This window comes from Sapajus apella, unplaced genomic scaffold (assembly GCF_009761245.1).
Source record: "Sapajus apella isolate SASKATOON/1434 unplaced genomic scaffold, GSC_monkey_1.0 scaffold58, whole genome shotgun sequence".
In the NCBI taxonomy this organism is placed as follows: domain Eukaryota; kingdom Metazoa; phylum Chordata; class Mammalia; order Primates; family Cebidae; genus Sapajus; species Sapajus apella.
Genome location: NW_022436998.1, coordinates 4,536,804 through 4,554,834, shown reverse-complemented (window position 1 = coordinate 4,554,834; position 18,031 = coordinate 4,536,804).

The following is an 18,031-nucleotide window of genomic DNA, read 5'->3' as shown; positions in this document are numbered from 1 at the left end:
TAGAATTGAGCCCAGGCTCAGAGAAAAGATGACTCACAAATATCACTGGTGAATAAATGTCTAAAAGTATTTTAGCATCGCTAATAACCAAAGAGGAAGAAGGAGCAGGAATGTAGGGCAGGCAAAATCAATAAAATTGTAAACAACCAAAATGGCTCACAATAGACAATTGGTTATATCTGGATATAGTGCAATATCTTGGAAATTTCAGGTTACAAAACACAGGGAAAGATTTAATAAATGGTAGTGGCCATCATTGCTTTTCTCTCATTCATAGGCTTTTGCAAATGCCCCATGCTCTCCTAAGGCCCCTGACCACCCCACCCCCACCACCCTTATTTCCTTCCTTCTGTTCTATCTTCTTAACAAAATGATTCTTCAGTTTTTCTCTATTTTTCTCCATTTTCACTGAAAGTAGTAGAGGGCTGCAAAGAGAATGGATTTGTGTCCTTTAAATGTGCCACCTCCCACTAACAAAGGAATTATAGCGTTGCACCCATACTTCTTCAGCCTTGGTAGCCAGTAAAAACAATATGATTAAACTGTACAGCTGACCCTGAAGTTCACTGAGACTAGTCTAACCATTTAAATTATAACTTTATGAACAACTTTTTATTGCTGTCACATCATATTCTTGTGAGGAAAAGCCAACAGCAATATTAGACAGCTTCCTCAAAATATTTTCTCAAACATTTTTTTCTGTGCAAATTATAGGAAAAAATTGTGTATAATTTTAATATCTCTTTTATTTTTTCTTAAAATTTATTTTGATTTGGCCTTCCTGTTTCATGTTTATTCTAGAAAATTGGAAATTACAGAAAAATATCTGGAAGAATTAAAATTATTCATAGTTTTACTTCCAAAAATAAATATTGTTGATATTTGGAGAGTATTCTTTTTAAATGCTTTTATTTTGAAAGCTAAGAACATGTTTGCATATATAGTTTGTGACCTGATTTCTTGATATTTTACTATGCCAATGAACTTTTTTAATAAGCAGAAATTTCCAAGATACTCCATAGTATCCAGATTTAATCAATTGCATGTTGGGGGCCGTTTTGGTTGTTCGCAATTTTACTGATTTTGCCCGTCCTACATTCCTTCTCCTTCTCCTTCTTTGATTATTAGTGATACTAAAATACTTTTCTATGTTTATTCACCATTAACGTGTGAATCATCAGTTCTGACCATTTTAAATATCTCTTTTATTTTTATAATGATGGTGGTGGCCACAATCACTGTCTTCATTATGGCAATTGGGACCAGGAATTGTCAAGGCCAGGTTAGCTCAGGGACCCAGGTGAAGAAGAGAATTGCAGGCGAGAAAAGATTTGATCTCATTCCCAGCACTGACCTTCCCAAAATGGCATTCCCTGGGACCAGGTGGTGTTGAAAAGGGTTGTTTTTGATGCCACAGAAATCTGTTGGAAAGTGGATTTCCAAGCACATCCAGTCCTGATGTACATTCTGCAGTTGAATGAGAAGCTACAAAGTCATGGGCCTTCTGAAGAAAGCTTTAAGTTCAGCTAGAGGAATGAAATCTGAGGAAGAATAGTGAAATAAAACACAAAACATATTTTAAAAGTTATAAACAGAAATTGTTCATCAAGGGAGGAATTAATTTTCTTCTAAATTATTCCCTTTTTGCCTGGATTGTTACCTTGAGGATCAGGTCAACTCTACATGGAAGCCTTCAGAGGACAGAGAATAGAAAAATAAACACTCATGCTCCAAATTTGGGGTTCTACACCAAATTTGGAGCATGAGTGTTTTAGGACCTTTTCATGGCCACCTTCCTGCCAAGCTCACTCATAACCAGGTTGCACAAGTCAGGAAAGGCAATCCTAACTTGGAGGACAAGTGGGGATGTTGGTTCTTTCTCCAAGGATTAAAACCAGCTATTTTACCTGTCACTCCAAAAAGTTTCCAGGATGTCGTCTGGCATATGTCCTAGACTTGATGTTTCATGACTTCCACAAATTTTGGGCCCAAAAAAAGTTCACTTAGTTTCATCTATAAGGACATACACTCTTGAAGTTAGAAATGAAATCTTCAGCTTCTTTAGAATTCCCACTGCACAGAAGCTGCTCTAAGCTGTCAGATTACGAGTCACTCAGAAGGCATACTGCTTTGCTAGTTGCAAGTGCCCTGGAAGGCTGACAGTCCCCTACAGGGCTGGATGTCATTGACTAAAGGGGAGGAAGTGGGCTAGAGCAAAGTCAAGGGCTAAGAACTTGAACTGAACATGAATTAGCTCATGCCATTGCCCACTCTATGCCTTCTTCTCACCCCATATCACTTTGAGTAGAAGCCAGTGTTCTCACGATGGCCTGCAATGTCCCCCATGATCTGGGTTACAATCCTCCCTGCCTAGCTCTGTCTCCTTCCTTTCCTTCTGCTGTCCACTCCACTCACTGCACAACGACAGAGAGTGGAACAAAGCTGTTCCCCCTGCCTATAAGAATGTGGCGTCAGCTTGAAAGCTAAGGCTAATCCTGATAGCCTAACAGCTGGATGCTATCAGATAACTGCATTTCTAGAAGCTGAGCAGTATGTTCTTTCTTGATGGGAAATCCAAGTGGTTTATTTCCATAGCTGCCACTTTCTGCAAAGTTATTTTTCCCAAGAGACTTTCCTCATCACCACCCGCTAACCTACCAACCACGTCTGGGTTGGATGTCCCAACTATGTGCTCTCACAGCACCGCCCCCCACCCCCCCGACACCCATTACTGCACATTCGCACTGAATGCAATTGCTCATTTACTTATCTTTTCTCCCACTAGGATGAGAACAGGGGCTGTGCAGTCATATTCAATATTGTGTCCCCAACCCTAACCAGGGCCTGGCACATACAAGACATTCAGCAGATGGCTGTTGAATGAAAATATATAAATGAATGAACGATTACCAGCTGCCTCCACTCCCTTAACCTGCTACAGAATTAATAAACTAATCTTGAGTTTAGTGGGTATATAAAAATAAAAGTATCGTTGAGGACTGTCAGGCCAGCATCTCTGTACTGGTTGCTACATTCTGCTTGTTGATTTATGCTACTAATTACTGTCACTTTTATTTTGGATTTGGACACAAAACAAGAGTGTTACTTAAGGGAAGTCTTCCAAATTTCTAAGTGTAGGGAACACTGCTAAGGACGTGGAGCGTCAAAGGGCTCACAAGAAATTCATCACACACATGTGGGCACATGCACATGGCACACACACACACACACACACACACCCCTTTGTAACATGTAGTAGACCACATCTAGAATAATATAAAATTTCTATCTCAAATGATCAGCTCCAGACCCCCTAACTCCATGGCTGAGCCAAAGATGATATGGTATCCCTGTAAAGATCAGGGGGAAAACAGTAGAAAAGAGCCCAGAGTTCCCTTCTACTCCAGGGTGTGTTTCTAAACCTTGACTGTGCAACAGAATCACCTGGTGGGCTTTTAAAAATGCCAACACTCAGACCACACCTGAGACCAATTACATCAGAATTTTTAGGGAAGCCAGGGGATACATTTTTTTCAAGTACCCCAGGTGCTTCCAGTGTGCAGCCAAGGCTGAGAACCACTGTTCTAGACTCCTCCTCTCATTGAGCCCTACTATGTGCCAGGAATTATATGCGGCACTGCCTTTTCCTTTAATTTATTGACGTAAAATGTTATCTCATCCATTTTATATGACCTAGCCCACACCCTGGAAGGGAAGCAATTTTATAAGCCCTCATTATTTATACTGTATTGTCGGGGCACTAAGAAAATAAGAAAAAAAAAATGGTTTTTTTGCACTCATTTGCTTAAGCTATCCCCTTAATACCTAACAAGAACCCTTTAGTGTAATTCTTTGTAAGAACGGTGGTAATAAGACTAATTGGGAACTGAAGCTATTCTGTAGATGAACTCTATAAAGTTTAATTTATACACTCAATTTACCTGCAATGGGATAAAATTGTTAATGTTTGGAGGTTTACAGCATTCTCCCTCCACCTTTGCCCACTAAGGTCCTTATTTCTCCTTCACTTTCTATGCATAAAAGGGAAAAAACTGAACTATTGTGAGCAATTAGCATAGAACCCACCCTCAATTTTCAGTGCTTCTGGGAGCTGGGAATGTGACTCATCTAGAGCCTATGTAGACTTACATACAGCCCAGAGAAGAGAGGAGATCAAGGGGCCAAAGTGCAGAGACACGGCAGAAGAAAGAGAAGCCCCAAGGAATGTAGGGGTGCTAAAGATAGAAGAGGTTGAGAGGTTTTAATGAATTTCTAAGGACTTAGTGTTTGGATTCATTTACATGTTTTTGAGAGTGCAAAGTGTAAAGACTAAACCTGCTGTATAGACCATGCTACTGAACTCTAACCACCCCCTGGGCAGGATGGCAGGGCCACACCTCTATGTGAGTTGCATGGATGCGCTGGGAGGGCAGGTCCACCACTGGAGCACTCAAAATGTGACTAGTATAACAGAGGTACAGCATTTTCACTTTTTGTTGATTTTAGCTAATTTAAATAGGCAAATGTGGCTACTGGCTGCCCAAACGAAACAGTGCAGGCCTACAGCACTCAATCACAAGACACCTATCTGTTTACACAGGTACAGACACCTACCTACATAAATGGTTTTGTATTTGCACATAATTATATACCCTCATATCTCAAGAATGTGCATATGGAAGCAACTAGACACAATTGCACAAACAAGACACCTAGTCTTGTGGAAAGATAAAAACAGTAAAAATTAAAATTGGAAATATTGCATGGGTCACTGTAGGGAGATTTGACACAGGAAGAATTGGAGCAAGAAGTACATGGGTGTGTTGGACAACATGATGAATTTAGGGTGATGCTTTGATAACAAAAAGAAGAAGAAAAGAAATCCAGTGAGACCACCAGTGGTTTGGGGATACAAGCTTTGTTTCCCTTGATTTTTAAATCTTTCAGCAAAAGACCTTTACAAATGACATACATCCTTCAAAGGCAGACTTGACTGTCAAAGATGGCCCTGATAACTGGGAAGAACTCCAAAGGGCATAGATAGAAAAGGGAAGAAAGTACTTCTTAAAAAGGATGACTAAATTCTCTAAATGGTATTCATTCACCAAAAACGTTTTAGATGCTCTTGTTTGCAGGAGAAGTATTTATTTCAGTTATTAACACCGTATGAGATAGATGAATGATTGTCAGAATTATTAGTTTACCTAAAAGATATACCAATTCATGGACTATAATATTAACGTTTTCCTTATTGAACGGGTAACTAAATTCTACCCATATGAACTAAACAATAATTCCTCCAACCAGAAAGTGGTATAGTTGTTACCAGCTAGAAATACTATGATTTCCTTTCCAGTGCTCATCTTATCCATCTCAGTCTCTTGATGTATCCCCTTTACTAATGTTGGCCTTGCAGTTATTTCAGTATGTTGTGCTCCTGCCTGCCTCTTAGTCTTTGCACATGCTGTCCCCTGCACTGGAAACACTCTTCCCAAACTCTTGCTGGGTTAAATTGTGTACATCCTCCAGGTCTCATCTTATCATCCTTAGGAATGTCATCTCCAACCCACCCTACCTGTCCCAGATTAGATCAGTCCTTCTTGTTTTATGTTTTCATAGTACACTGTTCTTCTCTTTCATAGCCCTTTTTTACAGTTATAGTTACTGAGTTATTTGTGTCTTTATTATTTAATTTTATTTTACTCTCTGGATTGTAAGCCCCATGAATACTTTGATTCTGATATTGTAATCTGCCTTATTCATCACACTACTATATCCCCAGGATGTAATACAATACCCAGCAAATAGTAGATGCTCAATAAATACTAATTAAATGTTCAATAAACGAATAAATGTTTTACTTTAGCTTTATTTATCTAATTCCTCCTTTGTTTCCATTTTTTTTTGGTATCATAAGCTATACTATTATATAGTCTTATACAACAGTAAACAACTAAAAAAACTCCTAAGCCCTATACACGGTTGATTAATATTTCTCGTTCTGTTTCCCTTATGGTCTGATAGACCATCTGGTGGTATATCATTTAAGTCACAGCGGCTATAAACATGTTAAGGCCCAGCATGAACCTGGTCTGACATCCAACCAGTCTTCTGTCTGTCACAGAAATGTCTCCATCCATTTTAGAAATGTGCTTACTACAGAAATACGATGCTCAGCTTGCTGTATTTATGAGACACTGAACTTTCAGGATGACTTCAATCAATAGAAAATAGACATTATATTCTTACCTGAAGGCAATAGTAACATGACTGGCTGTGAATTTGGGAGTGAGGGAAATAAGAGGGCTCCCAGATGATTATTTTAATACAGAGATGTGCTAGCTAACCTTAAAGAGCATGGCTTACAGAACAATAGACTTGATTGTAATGAGAATGACAGAAAAATGTAAAATATATGTCGGTCCAAAGGGGATTGATCAGTGACGCAGACATAGAAAGGAAGAGGTGAACACCAGCAGACATCACAGGCAACAGAACTTGAGGGACTGGGCTCACATTAGCAACACTTTTTTCTCGTTCACAAGTGAATTGATCAGCGACCTGTGTCTATGGATGTTTAACATACATTTTGCCTAACCCCTGCTTTGACTCTATGCTCACCAAGGTATACCATGATTATAATTAGTTCCTCACATGTGTCTGTCTGCTGGAAGAGAGTATGTTCATCTTGCCAATGTGCACTTCCCTGTTGGCGTCACAGTTTTGTTTCTGATTGGGAAGACATGCACTGGTACATCAGTCTTGGAAACTTGGTCAACCTGAGTTCTACCCTGAGTGGTTCACCTTGCTAGGCAAACAGCAAGAGTCAGGTGCCAAAGCACATGCAGCTGAGGCCAACTGGAAGCCTGGAGCCTCCCCCACAGAAGGCTGCCCTGGCAAGCTTCCAAGGGAGTCGCTTGCCCTTCAAACACTCCAGAAAAAATTCCAATCTTTCTCTACGCTACTTCTTTTTCAAATTTAAAATGGAAATTGGGGGAAAGTGAAATGTCTGTTAGGACTAGCCACAGACTCTTAGAGATCTTTTCGAAGATTTCAGTGATGAGACTTGAAACCCTAGTTACATGCCATGACATAAACTAATGGCTCAGGAAAGATGAAGAAGATTGGGAAGTGGCCAGGAAGAAGGGCAGAAGGAAGGAAAGAGGAACTGATACCCTTATCTCAGAAACTGAGGTGACAATAGACACTGTCTCAAAGACATGAAAATAAACAGGGAGAATATAAATAAGGTACAAATGAAATCAAAGCAACTAAAAATAGTAATAGTGATTACACTGGGAAGATGAAGAAAGTGGAGGTGCAAGTGTGTCACATTCAGCTCTATCATAGCAGGCCGTCAATGGATAATGCTGGAAGTTGATAAACCAAGAAATGTAAGCAGAAGTGTGTCATGTAGAGATCTCAGGGCGAGTAGCAGAAGACATAGCTTAAAAATTCCAAATGCTTATCTTTAAAAGTGTGACTTAGAAGGTTTGGGGTAAAAGTTTATTGTAAGTCATTTATTATTATTATCTCTTTATTATTTGATTTTTGATCATCTGTCTTTTGATTTATTCGTTTATTTGACAAATATTTATTAAGTGCCAACTATGGGCAAGGCAGAGGATAGGTTCTAAAAATGTAACACTAAACATAAGCTGGGTGTGGTGGTGAATGCCTGTAGTCCCAGCTACTCGGAAGGCTGAGGTGGGGGATCACTTGAGCCCAGGAGGTCCAGGCTGCAGTGAGCTGAAATTGTACCACTGCACACTGCACTCCAGCCTGGGTGACAGAGCAAGATGTTGCCTCAAAAAAAGAAAAAAAGAAAGACTAAACATCTAAACATAATAAAAATCCTGCCCTCAAAAATGTAATAGAGGAAACAAAATAAATAAACAAGTAAAATATGATATGTCAGATGGTGCTAGATGTAATCAAGAAAAATAATACTCTTTTATATCAGGTGAGATTTAAACACAGACTTGAAAGAGGTAAGGGAGGAAGGCTTGTGGATTCCTGAGGGAAGAGTGCTCCAGGCAGAGACAACAGATAGTGCAAAGGCCCTGAGGTGGGAGCACCCAGTGAGTTTGAGGAACAGCAAGAAGCCAATGTGGCTGGAAGACACTGAGTAAGGAGTCACACTGAGAGAGATGGTGGTGGCAGGGTCGAGGGGAGGCCACTTAGCATAAGCCTTAGTAGCTATAGCCAGAGTTGGTCTTTAGTCTGAGTAAGGTGGAAAGCCAATTAAAGCGCAAAGGCATCTAAGTTTTGAATTTGTTTTAAAATTCTGGCTTTTTTGAGGACAGACTTTTCTGAAGTGGTCTGAAGATGGAGCAGAGGAATCAATAAGGATGAAGACTCACTGATAAGAATTTTTTAGATTGTAAAGAAGTGAAGTTAAAAAACACTCTCCTAATTTATTACTAAATAAAAAGACATGTTTTCTTGTTTTAACATGTAAATATCTGTGTGCTAAGTATTTTTTATGAAATAATAGGAGAACTTCTTATAGTTGCCCTTGGAAGTTCCTTTAACAGGGTTGTTTTCAATGATAGTCCATCTACCAACGATTACAACTAAGGATGGGTTTGAAGAGTTGAGCAATTCCTTGGATATCCTGGCCTCCTCGCTTCACTTTCAGTCACAGCTATTTGTGTCCCCGTTGTTCCCATATCAGCAGTTCCCAAAACTAGCTGATCATTAGAATCACATGCAAGAGATTTTCATGAAAATAGACTCCTGGACCTCACCCCGCAGAAGATTCTGAATATTTTGGTTTGAGTTGGGGATCCAGGCAGTGATGTGCGAAGGGCAGAGATAATGGGAGCAGTACATGCAGGTGCAGGCAATAAGTGGGTGCATTATCTGAGAATTTAAAGGACAATCATAGAAACAACTGAAAGTCAGTCTGCCTTTTAATACCACTATGTGCTAGCAGTTCTAAATGATATCATTGATGAAATACCTCCCCACTCCCCTGCAGAAAATAGTGTTTTATTTTTTTTCTTCGAGTCAGGGACTCACTTTGTCACCCAGGCTGGAATGCAGTGGTGCAGTCATGGCTCACTGCAGCCTCCATCTCCTGGACTCAGGTGATTCTCCCAACTCAGACTCCTGAGTAGTATAGCTGGGATTACAGGCACGCACCATCACACCTGGCTAATTTTTCTGTTTTTTTCGTAGAGACGAGGTCTCTCTATGTTATTCAGGCTGGTTGCATTCTCCTGGGCTCAAAAGATCCTCCTGCCTCAGCCTCCCAAATTGCTGGGATGATAGGTTTGAGCCACCATACCCAGCTCTAAAAATCTTTTTTCTTTTCTACATTCTAAGCTGCTACTGTTGAGTTTGAGTAATATGCATGCAAGTTTTAAATTGTACATTGTTATTACTTATTCTTTCGTAAACATCATAGTCAACATGGAAGTTAATTTGGGGAAATCGCAGTATTATATATGTATAATATATACAGTCAGCCACGTGGTCTCACCTACACATGTTCATTTGAACAGAAGATTTTTAATGGTTGGGAGTTTGAGTTTGCTTTGGGCTTAATTTGTGTCCTCAACATCTGTGGTACATTTTCTTGCATTAAAACAGTAGGTTCTAAATAAATAATAACACGTGGCAATAGTCTCAGTCTCATTATAGACTAAGAAACAGACTTGAGTTACTTCAATTCTGTCGTTCTGTGTAATCATCAGGAGGTTTTATTTGTGTTTCAAATTGAAAATAACAAAATAAAGCATAAATTTTGAGGTATGCTACAGCTTAGAAAGAATGAATTTTATTTCATATGTGAACTATTTTATCCAATAATATTTCTACATAGAAAGTTGTTCTTTCATTTTTATTTTAATTATTTATAAACTAAAAATGAGTTAAAGAATCAAATATAACACTATTTATGTTGTTTTTTATATATACATGATGTATAACACATGCACACATTGCATATAACATTTATATGTCTTTATAATACATTTAATGGTTACTGACAATTGCATAATTACTATTAAATAATTTTGTCACCTGGAGGAAAAAGGTGTTTATCTGCTCCAAGTGTCAAATGTGCTAAGTACTAGGGGTCTTTATCTTTTTAAAAGTTCTGCAGGTAATTCTCACATGCAGCCAGATGTGGGAATCACAATCCATAGCATGATTATTACTTTCTCTAACTCCATTTTTGCCATTTTCCTTCTCTACACCTACTCTTCCCCTGTTTTTACCACATTAGTTCCACTAAGGACCCTGCTACAGGTGAAGAGGTGCTAATTGAAACCCTGCTGCTTCTAGGCAATGGTGTGCTGGTAAATACTTAACAATGGACTCTCTGGGAGATTTACAGGTTGACTTATTTTCATAGTGTAAATAGTCCCAACGTGTTGATTTCCAACCACCAATGAGATGTCAATCTGTTTGGGAAGTTCCTGAAAATTTAACAGTTTGCTCTCCCGTGCTGGTGCAAGTCCCCACTGTTTTGGGGATTCCCAAGACTTTCTGCTAGAAGGATAATGGAGTTTCCTATGAAAGAATTTTGCTCATTTTTTTTTCAAACTAAAGTTCAGTTTTCTGGATTATTTCTTGAATTTGTGAGTTCATCTTTAAAAATCAGACCACTCTTATGTACATTCTCCCTACAAGCATCAGGAATAACAACCTCCATGTTCCTTTCTTTATCCACATTCTAGAACACTCTCAGCCCTAGATCCAGGAGTGCTTTCAAATGAGAAGCTGACTTTCTAGCAATCTATGTGTAAACACCCACCTACAAAGTCCTCTTTCTCCCCTTAAATTTGCTGGAGGAATGTACCTGAGAGAATTTATGCTGCTTCCTCTGTCCCCAGCCAACCTGTTCCTCCATATAATTCCACTGTCTTTCTTCATTCTTTCTTCTCAGAAGGAGCTGCTAAGGGATGAGATAACTTCCTATGCTGACTTTGATATCTCACCTACTAGTTAGGAGCATGAGCCATAGCCAAAGAGACCTGGGTTCAAGTCCCAGCTGTTGTCACTTACAGGATGTGAGACCATCTATGCTCTCTGAGCCTCTGGAATAGTTGCTCCTTGATAGGGTTGTTGTGGGGTTTAAATAATATAATATGAGCAAAGTGCATTGTCTGTGCCTGAAACATAGTTAGCCTCAGCATATGCTATTATTATTCTAATTCCCCTGATAAGTATTAATGGTATTAGTCCCCTAGACTTTTCAGTTACCATGGAAATGAATAGCTGAGGTGCTGTTGTTCACCTAGATACATACTCCACTGGACCCAAAACAATTGAAGGATCTTTTAATGCTTCTTAGTCCTTGCTTTTATAATTGTTTGCAAAGCATTGTTTAGAAATCATCCCAATATATAATTTCTCTGTATTACTTTGTATACACAAAGTCACAATATGAAATTCCTCCTTCGTATTCAACTGTTCACTTACTGTGCTTTGTGGAAACATGGGATCCATGCCTTATTCGTCAGTGAGCTCCTTCACGGCACTTAGCAGAGTACCTGGTATGAAGCGGATATTCATCAAATATTTGATTGACTATGTTTTTTATAGAAAAGGTTTGCACTCTACTTTGTTTGCTTGCTCTCTTGCTGCAAATCTGTAATATTTTCCTACTCTCAATTGCCAGGGACTAAGAATTGTGGGCAAAGCAAAGCAGCTCCTGCCCCCATCAACAGGAATGTATGCTATATCAATACTAAGCACATACATATAGGGACATATTCAGTTAATAAAAGTGATTAATGGCAACAATTCCTAGACAATGCCCTACAATAAAGAATATAGTTTTATTAAAATAAGAATGTTTTCAGGATCCTCAGACCCATTGCATTTCTCTATGCCTTTGTTAGCAACTAAACAGCCCTCAAAGGACACTCTGGGAGTTGACCTAGGCTGTATGTGTGACTAATTGTTCAACACCTGCCTGCCTCCAGAAAGAGCTTCCCATACTGTTCATATGCTAGGAAGCAGGAAGCCTAAAGAAATCCCAGACCCTTTGTACCAGCTGCATGGTTATGACTAGACATGAGTGACAGCACATGCTGAATGATACATAGTAGGTGAAAGACAGGGGGAGGGACATAGATGGAGCCAGGTGTCTGACTGAACCATGGGGTGGATACAGTTGACTGAATTGGAAAATTCTTGGGGGGGAAACAGACTTTAGAGGAAGAACATTGTCCAGTTTTGGAAACATCAATTTTGAGATGCTTATAAGTAAGCAAAGTGCAATTGTCAGGGAGGAAATTGGATATTGGACTTAAGAGACCAGAATTATAAAGAGAAGTCTAAGCTAAATACATAAATTGATGGATCATCAATATAGAGATGCCATTTGAAAACAGGAGTGGATAAATTCATTTGGGAAAAGAAATGAGAAATTCCCATTTAGGAAAGGCAGAGAAAATAGTGAAAGCCTGCAAAGAAACAGATGTGGACTGGACAGAGAAGAAAAGGGCCAAAAGAAAGTAGAGTCACGGATGCCAGAGGAGGAGCATTGGAAGAGGAAGATGTCCGGGTTGGCTTCCTCAGGAAGCAGACTCTGAGACAAGTTTGGTGTCCCAGGATCCTTACTCAGGGATGTCTTTGGGTTCAAGACATCATGAAAAGGAAGGGAAGAAGACAGGCGTGGGTAGAAAGAGAGGTTGAGCTGTGATGCAGAACTAAAGGCACCCTGGCCCACCTACAGGTTTTTTGGAGCTAGAATGGCTGTCCAAAGATTAGCTGGAGTGACCAGGCCTTTATCATCCTACATATTGGATGTAGGCCACCTAAGAGGAAGCATGATCCTGGCTGAGGGGCTGTCTGTGGCTGAGGTCATCCCCAAACAGGCTCACCACTGAAGGCTTTGCCTTCCATATCCCTAGCTGCTGGGGCAATAGCCCCTCACCTAAGGGGAATCTGGGTAGTGAGTCACAGCATCCAGCCAGACAGCAAATATCAGCAGTAGTGAGGTTCAGGCACATTGAGAGTGTGAAGACATACGTTGCTCTTGACAATCCAGTTTGGCGGCATTATGGATAAGAACTCGGTTTTCAGAGGGTTTCAGAAGTCCTGGAAGTGGGGGAATGCAGGAGGATGTGACAATCTTTGCATTTGAAGGGGAGCTCAAAAATGGGGTAGAGACTAGAGAATGGAATATGAGATAAGTGTTTTTGTGTTGTCCTTTTAATATGGAAGATCTTCTCCCTCTCTGTGACCAAACTGCCTTCCCACACTTGGATTGCATGAGACACTCCCACATCCTTAAAATAATTACCCTTTCTAGGCTTAGGCTATGTGAAGGTGGTTTCTTATTACTTGCAACCAAAATGTCTCTATCAGGATATGATCAGAGAAGCAGTCTACTATAAGTGCTGTAGGATAAGGGATTTATTATAGGATTTAGATCTTACACAATAGTGGGATGTGTGAAGTCTATGTAAGGCTGTTGCCTCTGCTTCTGACGTTGGACCTAAGCCACTACAGATCAGCCAGCCTGGCAGGAAGGAAAGCTGCACAGGAAATGGGGGAGAGTAAGGACAAACTAGAACCCATGTAGACAAATGGAACTCATGAGGACAAACTAGAATACACAAGGACAAACCACCTCCAACCTTGATGGCACGAGTGACCTGTGGGAGAAGCCAGTGCCCTTACCCATGGTGCTGCACACATGCCTGGCCCAGGCTTCAGAGAAACTGAAGGAGAAAATCCAGTGGGGGATGGAGGAGCTGAGAGCCTGGATACTGTCCGTGCCCACAAGTGAGCCAGCAGATAAGCGACAATGTGTGCGAGCTGCCACCAAGCCTGGTGTGGAAATGGCTGCTTTGCTTCTGTCTTTCAAATCTCATCCAAATTTCTCTCTTGGCCAACCCCAATCCCAAATCATATAAAGATGTAATTTTGCTTCTCTAAATGTACACAATAAAAAGCCACCACAGAGTCCCTAAAATAACACTAGGGCTATAATTGCCTTGCAGAATTATTGTAAAGGACAAGAGATAATGCAAGTAAATCTGACACACAGACATACACATAACTGGCCCTCAGTAATGGGAGGTGAATGATAATGCTGTCGATGCAAATAATAGAATAATTTGTCAAAATGTTAACTATGATTTCTTTTCCATATATTTCCCCTTATATTTTAAGATTGCCCTAATTGTCCCCCAATAGATCTTATTAGTACTAGAATTCCTTCCACTACAGTATTTCTTTTGAGGCAGGTGTGGCCTTGTGAATTAGTTCAGCCAATGGTTCAGGAATAAAAGTGACACAACAGCTTCTAGATCATCTCATTAAAGACAAGTTTGCCCTTTCCACAGGCTGTGCCACAGACATGAGGCTGCCCCAGCTTTGGCCATGTAGATGGGGACATGGTAGAACTAGAAGGTGGAAGGAGCCCTGCGTCCCTGCAGGACCACATGGAGCAGAGACGCCTCAGCCACACTGACTGGCTCAGTGATTGGCTGCTTTTCAAGTCATCTTACTTTTGTGTATCTTGGCATCCCCTAACTAAAATTCATGCTATTTTCTTGCATCTAAAGTCTTCTTCTGAAGGCCAAAAGCACAAATTGCTTGAAGTGTCTCCTAGACTTCAATACCTAAACTTATTGAAAATATGTTCCTGGGAAAGGAAAAGAGAATAAGAAATGAATTTGGGACAAGAGGAAAGAGAAGGGGTTATTTCGGAACCCATGAACAGTGGGGATCCTCTCTCCACTCTCTGGCAGAGTCCCGGGAATAATATGTCATAGGGGGAACTACTGCATTGTGCCCCAGGGAAGCTCCAAGTCTCATCATACAATACCATGGCTGGGGTCAGGGGGGGCAGAGATGCCAGACACAAGGGGAGAATTTGGACTGGAACAAAGAAGGGCTTAGCAATAACCAGCCAACCAATAAACAAAGGGGGCGTGTCAATGCCCTACCATTGGAAAATCCAAGAACATTTAATCCAATAGCTATCAGTATGGAGCCTCAATAGTAAGTATGATGGATTTCTCATTAGCCTGGAAGGATGGAAACTCTGAGATACAATTTACTTTTAAATAAACACAGAAGTATGGTATTTCTGGCACTCCAAAGTTTGTGGGCATAGATTCAATCAAATATATCATCATTGTTGTTTTACCAAGAGTTGCATCAGGTTTTGTAACTGTACAGGGTAATCCCTGCCTTGGCTCAGGGACTATGTAAGGCTGAGCTGTGAAGTGAAGGTATTTGTGTCTCCAGTGAGGACAGGGAAGGAAAGGCAGGAGGCAACCTCATGCTATCAAACAACTTTGGCTCTAGATCTGGGTCCCTCTGATGTCTACCAGATTACCTTTCTCTCTACCAGAGTTCTGAGCTTGACAAAATCAAATTGGGGTAGCTTGGGGACAGGGATTACTCGGTGTCCTTCATCTAAAGCTCCAAGCTCCTTAGGAACAGTGAATTCTTGGGCATAAGCATCACCAGGGGATGGGAATCTATAGGACATTCCTTAGAATTGCAGTTGAGCTATCGCCAAGAAAGACTCTAGGTCTCCTACAATATAACCAGTCCTTTACCCACATGAGCCAACCAGGATCCAGAAAGAATAGACTTGCCCACATTTACAAAGCTAATTGGAGGCATAGAGAAGACAGAGACCAATGGTCTGGATTCTCAGACTAGTTTCTAGTTTGTTCCACACAAGACGAACCTGGAGAAAATTTTGTCCACTGCTTTCATCAGGGGCAACTTAAAGGGGGATGAAATGTCCATATTCCCCTTCCATAGTCCTCCCCAAGGTACCATAAATTCTCAGTATTTATTTCAACACTTGAAGCCTTAACCCCATAAGCTCTTAAATGGACATATGCAAAGGCAGAATTCCACGTGAATGCAGAAAGGCATGTGGAAGACAAAAAGTGCTTGACGGGTGGGCTTCCAGAGGACTCCTGGGGAAGTTGTCTTCCAGCTGTGTTCCAGCATCTCTCTTTCAATCTCTTCCTCCCTCCCTCTGTCCCCCTTCATTCCTCTTTCCTTCCCCCTTTACTCCTCCCTTCTGTCCTTTCCCTCCCTTTCTCCCCTCTTTCTCTCTGAGTGACAGACATGCACATCTTTCCCAGCTATGGGAGGGGTACAAGAGGAGCTAGGGCTAATAAAGACAGGAATTTTTCTAGTGGCCAGTGCTACGTGGAAACCTCTGAGATACTTTGTAAACTACAAAGGCTAACAAACTGTGAATACCCTCACCAAAAAGGCCTGAAATTTTATGGCCCCAAGGCAGATGTAACAAACAGCTGGAGAAGACAAACAAAGTTACTTCTTGGCAGCCGGATGCACTGGTCTAGAGAAGTGAGGTAGCCAACCCAACTGTCTTCTCTCAAACTCTTCCTCCCTCTCTTCCTTATACCATCTCCCCTTCCTCCCTCATACTTTTCCTCCCTTCCTTTTCTCACCCATTAACTAATCCAAAAACATGTATTTGAGTTTATTCCATGAGCCAGGAACCCTGATTAGATTCTACGGTTACGAAAACAAAGCTTAGTCTTTGCCCCAGAGGACATTGCACCATTTTTATAGATTATTCATTTATTTATTCAACATACATTTATGAGTTGCTGGATTAGGACAAATATAGCCCCCTGGATTGAAACTTACACTGTTACATGCCCTGCACAATTAGTAACTCCCTTCTTCTGAGCATCTTCTATAGACTGATTACAGAATCATCTTTCCCTTTTCCCATCCCTTTCTCAACTCCTCAATGCTTGTGTCCACTAATCTTTCTTCCCAAAAAGGGAAATAGTTTGTGCCTGAAATTCTAAACTCCCTGATTTCAGGCAAGGCCTGGGAGAGTATAAATAAGCATATGAATATTTAGCAGAAATGACTGCTATGCAAAGCTTGAAGCACTGTTGTCATAATGCAGAGCCCGCTTTAATCGCAGCCACAGGGAAAGCATTTGTCGCTGTCTTATCACACAGGAATGATTTTCCCATTGGCAACGGCAGCCTGCCAGCTGGCTGTGGAGCCAGCGCCTTCCTGGTCTTTCAGGTCACAATCTCAGTTGGTATGCTCCACCACTGCCAGGCACTGACATTTCTATTTTTGCAGGACATGCTGGGTCAGGAAACAAAACTGCAGAATCACAGACTATTTCTTATTTACATTGAATGTGAATCTCATTTTGGCTCAGAAGCCTATGAATTTCCAATGCTTATAGTTCAGTACACCAGAGATGGCGACAAGCTTTGCTGATTGAAGTCAGCTGATGGTTTTTGGATCTTATCATTCCCTTTAAATTCCCAAGGTGGTTCATAGAGTGCATTTCTATAAATCTGTAGTAATTTGCCATTTATAAATAAAGCAGCAATTCAGCTGGGGCATCACTTTTATCCAAGCCCAGCTCAGAATGAACACAAAAGAGTGATGGCTTATATGGTAAAACAAAGTTCTTTAGGAGAAGGATTTGGGACAATCACTAGTTGCTACCAAGGCAGCTAGAATTTGTAGGAAAGAATATTGGGGAGGAGAGACCAGCAAGCAGAGAGCACACTGAATATCTCAAGAGAGTCCCTCTCGATTATTCAGTTGAATAATGATCAGTGCAAGCATATGAAGAAAGCATGTGAGGCTGGGGAAGGAACCACCTGAAAGGATTAGAGGTAATAGTGTCTAGCAATTACATACAGCTCAGAATATTACCTGTTCCAGCTAGCCAGACTTTAAAAACCTCATGATTCATGAGCACTGGATAAAGTACACAAAAGAAATTTACTTTAGTAATGGGGAAAAGTTAGACCTCCACTGCGCATTGCTCCAGTCCAGCTTAACAAGTCTTAAAAGAAGGACTCAAAAGGGTCAGAGTACCTCCAAATAACTTAACTGCACTCCAGAAAATAGCCCAAGAATATTCATAGAAATACAAAAATATCCAGCACTCAACAAAGTAAAATTCACAGTGTCTGACACCCAGTCAAAAATTACCAAGCATTCAAAGAAGCAGGAAAAATATAAGTCATAAGAAGGAGAAAAACTAATCAATTAAAGTTAATCCAGAGTTCACACGGGT